Here is a 7,860-nt window from a genome sequence, read left to right as displayed (position 1 = left end):
TTAAAACCAAGGCTATTTGATTGTTGCTCTTCTTCCTAACTTTGTAATAGCCACTAACTAGCACCAGACTACAGCCAGAGCCACACGCATATCTGCTCATGTTATTAAGCAGTCTGGAGCAGAAACAAAGAAGTAAACAAAAGGGATTCACGTTGCCTTCTGTTCCATTGGAGACAGACAGGGAAAAAAATAAAAATCAATCCTCCCAAATACAAAAATAAACCCCAGAAACCATTGTTTTGAGATACCTTATTTTTCAAATTTCCAAGAATGTTTTGCAAGTAATGGAGACCAAATTGAAGAAAAACATAATTGTGAGTCCCGCAGGGAGTGGGGCAGAGAACTCGCTGTCACTGGACCCAGTGCCAGGATTCTTATTTGGGCTTTGTTTTCAAGGTCATTCATTTAAAGCATTTTTCCTAACACAACCTGAATAAAGAACACAGAGCCACATTCTGCTCACCCTGCTTGCAAAAGCGGCCACCATGGACGTAGCAGGAAAGTTTCCTTATGCCATGCAAACAGGAGTTGGCCCTCAGAGGACAGTATTCTCCCCGGTCACCTGCCATAGCAACAGACATCGAGGAATGTTTTACATTTACAGTATGTAACTCAATGCATTTTTCCCAGTTGGACATTTATTTTTGCTGTTAAAGGCTATGTGCCTCATGCCACACAGAATATGACAGAAGATGCTCAAGTAAAGCAATGATTGCGGTTTTCACACAAGGAACGTGTGTTATTCTCTTGGACTCCAAGTGGCATGAACGCATCTCCCTCTGGAAAGCTGTATCATGTGCGCTTTTTTTCCTATGACAATAGAATTACATAAAGTCTGATCTCAAAACTCTCAATCAAATATTCCATTCATCAGCAAAAACCTGGCCTGCTTAAAGACTACAGGGTTGGGTCCCTAATCAATACTTAAATAAATAACACCTACTTAGTGGGAACAATTGATTGCTAGGGAGCAGACTAAGTAGCATGTATTTCTGTTAATCTAGTCAAAGGATAAATGTCATAGTTTATTTATAAGACACACCTGGAACTATTCAGAGGGTTGTAGATAGGATCCATCCTGACGCACATTTAACACTGTATGTGCACGACACCTTATTAAGGATGGATGGCAGGTATGTCAACATAACACGGCTGCCTTTGTTTGTCGGCAAGCCCCGCTGCTGCTCCCTTGGGGCTGCCAAAGCTCGGCTCCACGATTCCCTGGCGGAAAGGGCAGCTCCTGGGACCTGCCGCTCCCAAAGCTGAGGAGTGGGTGCAGAGCACAGCACACCTCCTTGATGCACGGGCTCTGGGGGCACTATTTCATCTAACTCTGGTGTTTCTTCACGTCATCCAGTGGCCCCTTCATTACACCTAGCAATAGCCAGGCATGCCAGAGAGCCCATTCTTGGGGATTATAGCCATACCCTGGTTTTGCTGTTATTACACCATTTATCCTGCTGCACAGTTGTGCAGGAAAAGCCTTTTGGCATTTTAGGGTGGAAAATAGCCAGCAGAGAGTGCAAGAGGCACCTTTTGTGCAGTTATTCCACAGTTCACATTCCACGCTCTAGACAAGGCACCTTGGTCCCCACCATGCCCTGGGTACAGCGCATCTGCTCCGATTTACTGTTCAACAGCACCATCTCTCCAATTCTCTTCCCATGACTCGTGCTGTATCTCCCCTTGGGGTTTGTGTTCACAACCACCTTCTTTTGAGAGCGTGGGCCACCAATCTTCCCAACTGGTCTCAAAAGACATATATTTTCAATAACGTTGTTAAATTGCAGACCAGAGGAGGACATGCCCGGCAAGATGCTTGTATCCACACCGAAGATATTAAGAGAGCCTCCCTGCCCCGTTCCTCCCAAAAGCCAGCCGGCAGCAGGGATGCGGAGGCTTCCCCCAGCGCCTTGCCTGGGACCTTTCCTCCCTCCCCCGCAACTTCCCATTCGGGGGTTGCAATATTTCGGTCAGAGACGCCCAGGCACAAGCTCACGATGCAGCTTCCCAGCAGGAGCTGTGTGCGCGCCTGTGCGTACACACACACACACACACACACACACACGGACAACGCACACTTCTTTCGGCAGCCCCCTGTTCCGCTCGGCGGTAATTTGCCCTTCAGACAATGCATAATTCAGCAGCCTTGAAGGCGGCCGGGGGGGCGGACGGCGCCACGAAAACGTGTCAAACTTGAGAAGCGAACGGCACCCCTGGAAAGGCGGCGGCACCGGCACCGCCCGCGCCCTCCCCGTGTCGCGGCGAGGGATGATGCGCCGAGGGCGCAGCAGGGCCGGGCTGCGCTCCCCGCCGGAGGCCGCCGCACCTGCTCCCGGAGGTGCGCAGCGGGGGCGCGGCGGGGCGCGGGGCGGGGACCGCGCTGCTGCCGAGCCGAGCGGGGCCGGGGCGCGGCGGCGGCGGCGGCCGCGGAGGGGGGCGGGAGGCGGGGAGGGGGGCGGCGGCCTCCCGTCTACGGGCGGGCTGTCCCGCTTCGCTCTCTCCTCCCCGCCGAGGATCGCCGGCGCGGAGCCGCGGCTGCGGCGCGCAGAGCGGCGGCGGCGGGCGGGAGCGGCGCGGAGGATGCGCTGAGCGCGGGGAGGCGGCGCGGGAGCGGCGCAGGTCAGTGGCGAGTTCCCCCTCCCCGGGCCCGGGCAGGGCTGCGCCCCCTCGGGTACCCCCGCACATCCCCCGGCCGCTCCCCAACTTTTCCCCGCACCACTTCGGGAAAGTGCCCAAACTTGCGGCGCGGCCGCGCTGGGGACCCTCGTCCCGCGTCCCCCCGGCGGCGCGGCGCGACCCCCTCACCTCGGGGCTCCTCTCCCGGGCGGCGCCGTATAATTGGGGGGGGCGGAGGGGCAGGTGCCGCGCTTGGGGCCGGGCGCGGTGCGGGTTGCCCCGGGGCTGCGGCGCGTCCCCCCGCTCCGCTCCCACCGCAGCCGGGCGGGGCCGGTCCAGCCCCGCTCGGGCACGGGGCTTCGCGGGGCGCCAGCACCGGGACCCCAACTTCAGGGGAGGGATGGAGCCGGCGTCTCAGCCGGGCTGACTGCTCGCGGGTACGAGTCTGGCTTGGGTTTCTGTACCGAAAATAATGGGATCCAAAGCAAACTAGTTGATAAATGCCGGCATACCCCTACACTGGAAATCCAGTTCACCCGGAGTTCAGTCTGTGCACAAGCAGAAGGGCGTATCATAGCACCTTCTCATTTCTGGAGCTGATCTGTAGGGGAACGGGGGTTTGCTTCAGGCACTGCCCTCCCCTAGGTGCGCTTCTCGGCACGTCCCGCGTTCCCCTGCCCGGTGATACTGGCAACTCGGACCTTGCGATGCCACCTTGCATTTCACTCAACCCTTAAGAACGTACATATTCAAAGCACGGCAAACGTACAGCAAAAAGTAATTTTGTACAAGCGTGTTAGCACCAGCGTGCTAGTGATGGGTGACCGGACAGCCCAGGCACCTTGCTGACATCTGGGATTCCCCGGTGTTGGCTGTAGAAGTAGCCAGGAACAATACAATACCCAGTTGTAGCTGTGTGGTAATTTTTTAAGCTGTTTGAGGGGTTAGGAGAGTCCCTTATTATAATTGTATTATAATATTGCTTTCTGTCTGTAGCTGACTTGTGTCGTGTGCAGAGTAACATGCTTAAAAAAAAAGAGATGCTCATTTTTTTATGTTAGACGCTCACTCAGAAATGCTTGTATTTTATTGCAAGATTTAAAAGTTGCAGCTCTTCAGAGGATAGGCTGTATATACAGTACCAGCGAGGGAGGATGAATGGTAAACCTGAGCGGTCTCAGAAGTGAAAATTGGAAATGCAGTCGCTAAATCCATTTTGTTTATTAATGATGCTCACCATTTGATGAGAAAGCTATCCCCCATTTATCCCGAGAAGATTTCATTTTGTCAGATGCCTGGTGTCTCATCAATTCCTTTCATGTCCCCAGGATTTTCTCTTTTCCAGGAGCAGGCCACAGCAGCTCTCTGTGTTGGGGATAACCGTTAAGCTCTTCTTTTGAATTCATGAGCTTCCAAATTAAACTTTTGCTGACACCTGCTACCTAGCCTGGTTGAGCAGAATGACAGTGTCACCCGGGCTACTGGAGCTCTGCCACTGCGCAAAATAAATTGCAAACAAAAATAGGTGTAAAGTGCCCGGGCTAGGTCACACAGTGATTTGGGGGAGCTCTGGGAAACTGTGGCTACTAGAAACCTAATCAAAGCCTGCTCCTAATGGAGCAAACTTTCCAACAGCAATCACAGGCAGAATTAAATCCATAGAGTAGATGGCAACAGAGATTAATAATCATCATCATCAATTAGCTGATGGAATCAAACAGAACAAAATGAGGGTAAACAAAAAACTGGCTCCCCCTCCCCCTCGAATCTAGTCCCACCTTTATTTATCTGGTGTCAAGGCCCCCTCTTGAGCACTGGTTTCAAGTGCCAAAAAAATTTAGCAGGTGTCATAACATAAGGTCAAGACTTAATTATTTATATGGAGACATCAATCATTGTGCAGGGATGATTTATTTATAAATCACCAGAGCTGTAAAATGAGGGAGTGAATTCTGATTTTCTCCTGCTTGCTCCTGAAGGGGAACAGGAAGGTCCGAGCTGTGGCCAAGTGACCTTTGGAACCTGCGGAAGTTTCTGCCTGGCCCCGCGTGGAGGAGGGTTTTGCTATGCCTTTTAAATCGTGTAACCAAAACATCACTGGGGAAATCTCATGCATATTTGCTACATCTCAGTAATGAACATTTACTGATTATGGATTATCTGGAGAATTTAGCTTTTTAAACATTATTCAAATTTTTATGTTTATGTAAGCTAATAAGACTGAGGAGATTCAGTAACTACTCTTTGCCTTATGGTATTTGAAAAGTATGTCCGTTGGGCTTAGCTCAGCATCTTCCAGAATCACTTTTAAAATACTAAAATAGAATTTTTCTGCCTGAAAAAAACCCCCTATCTGTACTAAGTAGAATGCTCTTTGCTCACAATTAATGCCAAAAATCAATTTGCTAACATGCTTTTTATGTTTCTGCTGATCACAAACAGGATGGCACAGTAAAAGCTTTTATTGCCATCTGATTAGTCCACAGTGGTGGTAAGTAAATAGCTTGGGCTAGTACGGCTGCAAGACTCCCGTGCTGAATGCAGCAGATACAGAGAAGAGCACAGGGTGCTGAGTACCAGGCATAATCCTGCTCTCAGAGTCATTCAAAGAAATTTTATCAACATATGAGCAGAAGCGAGATCAGGCCATTATGTTTTCTGATAGCTGGACAAAGTAACGAACGTGTGCCCGGGATGCTACTGAACCTCCTCCGGGTTTCCGATGAAGGGTTAATTGCATGCAGGAATTCTCAGAGATTTGTCCATTTTTTTATCTGTTAATAGAAATGGTGCTGCTGATCTTATTTACATGATTGCGTATCAGACAAGGAGGTGATTAACTTAGACTGAGTGAAACTGGTAAAAAAAAAAAAGGCAGAATACAGGAAGAGAGAGATGGAAAGGAAAGTTATAGTGAAAACAAGTAGAGCTACGAGGGAAGCTTTCTTTTGCTCTCCTATCATTATCTCGTAAAACTCTGTGTAGCACAAACCGATAAGCTTTACCATTAGAAAGGACTATTTGAAGTATGAGGAGTATCCAGGGCATCTCGTGATCCCTCTGAACTTCATGGCAGGACTCCATTTTGGCAAGAGCAAGTCAATAAGCTCTCCTGCACATCCATTATACTGTTCCCACTGATCTTAAAAGATGACCATTTATCACAGTACTTCACTGACAGAAATACTAAAATAATATTTCACTGGGTTTGTAAGAGGGTGTAAATTATGGGTAAAAGGATGGATGAGCTGGCAACGTCTTCAAAGAACAATTAAGACATTAAGAGTGTGGGAAAATAGTTTTAGACATTAACCAATCAGTGAGAAAATCAGAAGTTAGGACCCAATTCAGTTATGAGATGTTCCTCGAGCACCCTCTGGATCTTGCCTAGAGCATGTGAAAAATGAAAGATTAATAGTATTTCTTGTAGGCAAGACCAGTCAGCTGCTTGTGTATTTTTATGGTATACTGGGTACATTTATAGCATTTAGTAATGCCAGCAATGTTCAATACAAAGAGTAACAGATGAATGTATCGTGAAACAAGGCACTGGCAAGGCAGGTGGGAAATTATTTCCAAAATATTGCAGCAACCAGGCTGGGAAAAATGCAGTAAGATGGTAAACATAATGTAAGAGACCTAAGCGGCTTTAACCAAAGCTGGGTTAAAGCCTCAGGTTGAGTCCCACCAATGCACACCCACACATTACACAGAGGAGGAAAGCCAAGACTCGCAGCGTGCAAACCCCAGCAAAGATGGCTTCTACACCGCTCCGTCCGCGGCGCATCAAAAGGCAAAAGTGATGATGAAATCACAGTTGAGTGCAAAGAGGAGAAAGGAGGGGAATGAAATTGTATTAGCTCAACTGCAAGAAACAAATCACAGATTTCCCTAATCAGACAGATGATGCCTAACTAAGGCACAGAGCGAGCCACGAAGGAAGGTGGCAGATTTCACATATTAGTCATGGCAAAAATGGTGAATTTCACAGCTTGAAGTGAATTCATGTTATAGGATGAAACAGCACAAAGTGATTAAGAGCTCTAACTGATAGAAGTAATAAGCATGTGAGCCTTAGTCATCACACAGCAGCCGACATTTCTCTCTGGCTTCAGCTGAGCCACAGGAGCAACACCTTCAGCCTCCTCCTGTTTCTGATGCTGAGTGGGGACAACCACAAACAAACGGAGGTCCCACAGATGTTTCCGGGAGTTTTCCGTCTCCAGGAAAACCACTGCAGTCCAATGAGTCTCCGCAGCGAGACGTTCTGCAGGTGTAGTCTCTGCTCCCAGTGCCACCACTGAAACCTGGAACCGTGGCTTCAGCAGTGGAGCACGTGCTGTGAAAATAGCAAGTCAGGGGACGGTAGGGCCCTGGCTTCACAGCATGACCCCACTGGTGAAGAACAGAGCGGGAGGATGGCTGAGAAAGGTTGGAACAAGGGGGGACACTGTTGCAGCACACTCCCTGCCATGCTGGAGACAACCTTCCAGGTCTGGCAATGCCACTTTTGGAACCATTAGGTGCTGGCACGTGCCACCTCATGGTAACCATGCCACAGCACGCATCCCTAATAGTAAGCAACCATTCAACAGCCCGTCAAGTGGCTTTCTTCCAAAACCCACCCAATTTCCATTCCTTCAAGGGATAAAAACCAATGACACAAGCCTCTTTCACAGGTGCTGTTACCTGGCTTCTGCTGGCAAAATATTTCAATAGCTGTTACAGCGCGTTTTCAAGGAAAGCTCTGTGATTAGACACTAGAACCTTACCTACCATTTGTATCCCTGCTTAGACAAAGATAAAAATGCTGAAGAAAAATGTCACCATTATATCTTAATTCTTTTGTTTAAATGTACGCTCTTCTATCATAGTTATTGAAAATCCATAGAGCAAAATGCAAGCAAAGTGACCTAATACCAACCAGGACGAGCCTCCTTCAGCAGCGTAAGCCTCCTTCAAACTCTTCCCCTTCGTGGCAGACTGTCGGCCAGCCTCTGCCAGTCCCCCGGCAGCGTGCCCCTGAGCAGAGCGGCTTTGCAGGCTGCCAGGAAGGTTAACAAACCCCGGCGCTGGCTGACGGTGCTGAAACTGCAGCAGAGTCATGAACCCTTCAGAGAGCAGAGCGTGCCAGCTCTCCTCTGTTTATTGAGGGTGTTCCAGCATAGTCAGGTCCGCTGAGCGCAGCTGTATTGATATCACGCAGGGAGAGGGGAAGCTGGTGAAGTTGCCAGGACCGAA

At 49.3% G+C, this 7,860-nt stretch overlaps 1 protein-coding gene across 2 annotated transcripts in view; it reads left to right on the top strand.

Moving 5' to 3' along the window:
• Positions 1 to 2,223: 2,223 nt before the first annotated feature.
• Positions 2,224 to 7,860, top strand: part of CHST8 (carbohydrate sulfotransferase 8) — a 183,182-nt gene continuing 177,545 nt past the window's right edge. The window contains exon 1 of one of the 2 annotated variants that reach the window (XM_054840804.1): positions 2,224 to 2,341. The gene's annotated coding sequence lies outside the window, so the exon portion shown is untranslated. Of the gene's footprint in view, positions 2,342 to 2,487; positions 2,623 to 7,860 lie in introns of those variants that run through there. The other variant, XM_054840803.1, reaches the window with a different exon arrangement.

This window comes from Grus americana, chromosome 13 (genome assembly GCF_028858705.1).
Source record: "Grus americana isolate bGruAme1 chromosome 13, bGruAme1.mat, whole genome shotgun sequence".
Classification (NCBI taxonomy): domain Eukaryota; kingdom Metazoa; phylum Chordata; class Aves; order Gruiformes; family Gruidae; genus Grus; species Grus americana.
Note: the sequence above shows the minus strand (reverse complement) of the source record. Positions and strands in the feature narration are given on the sequence as shown.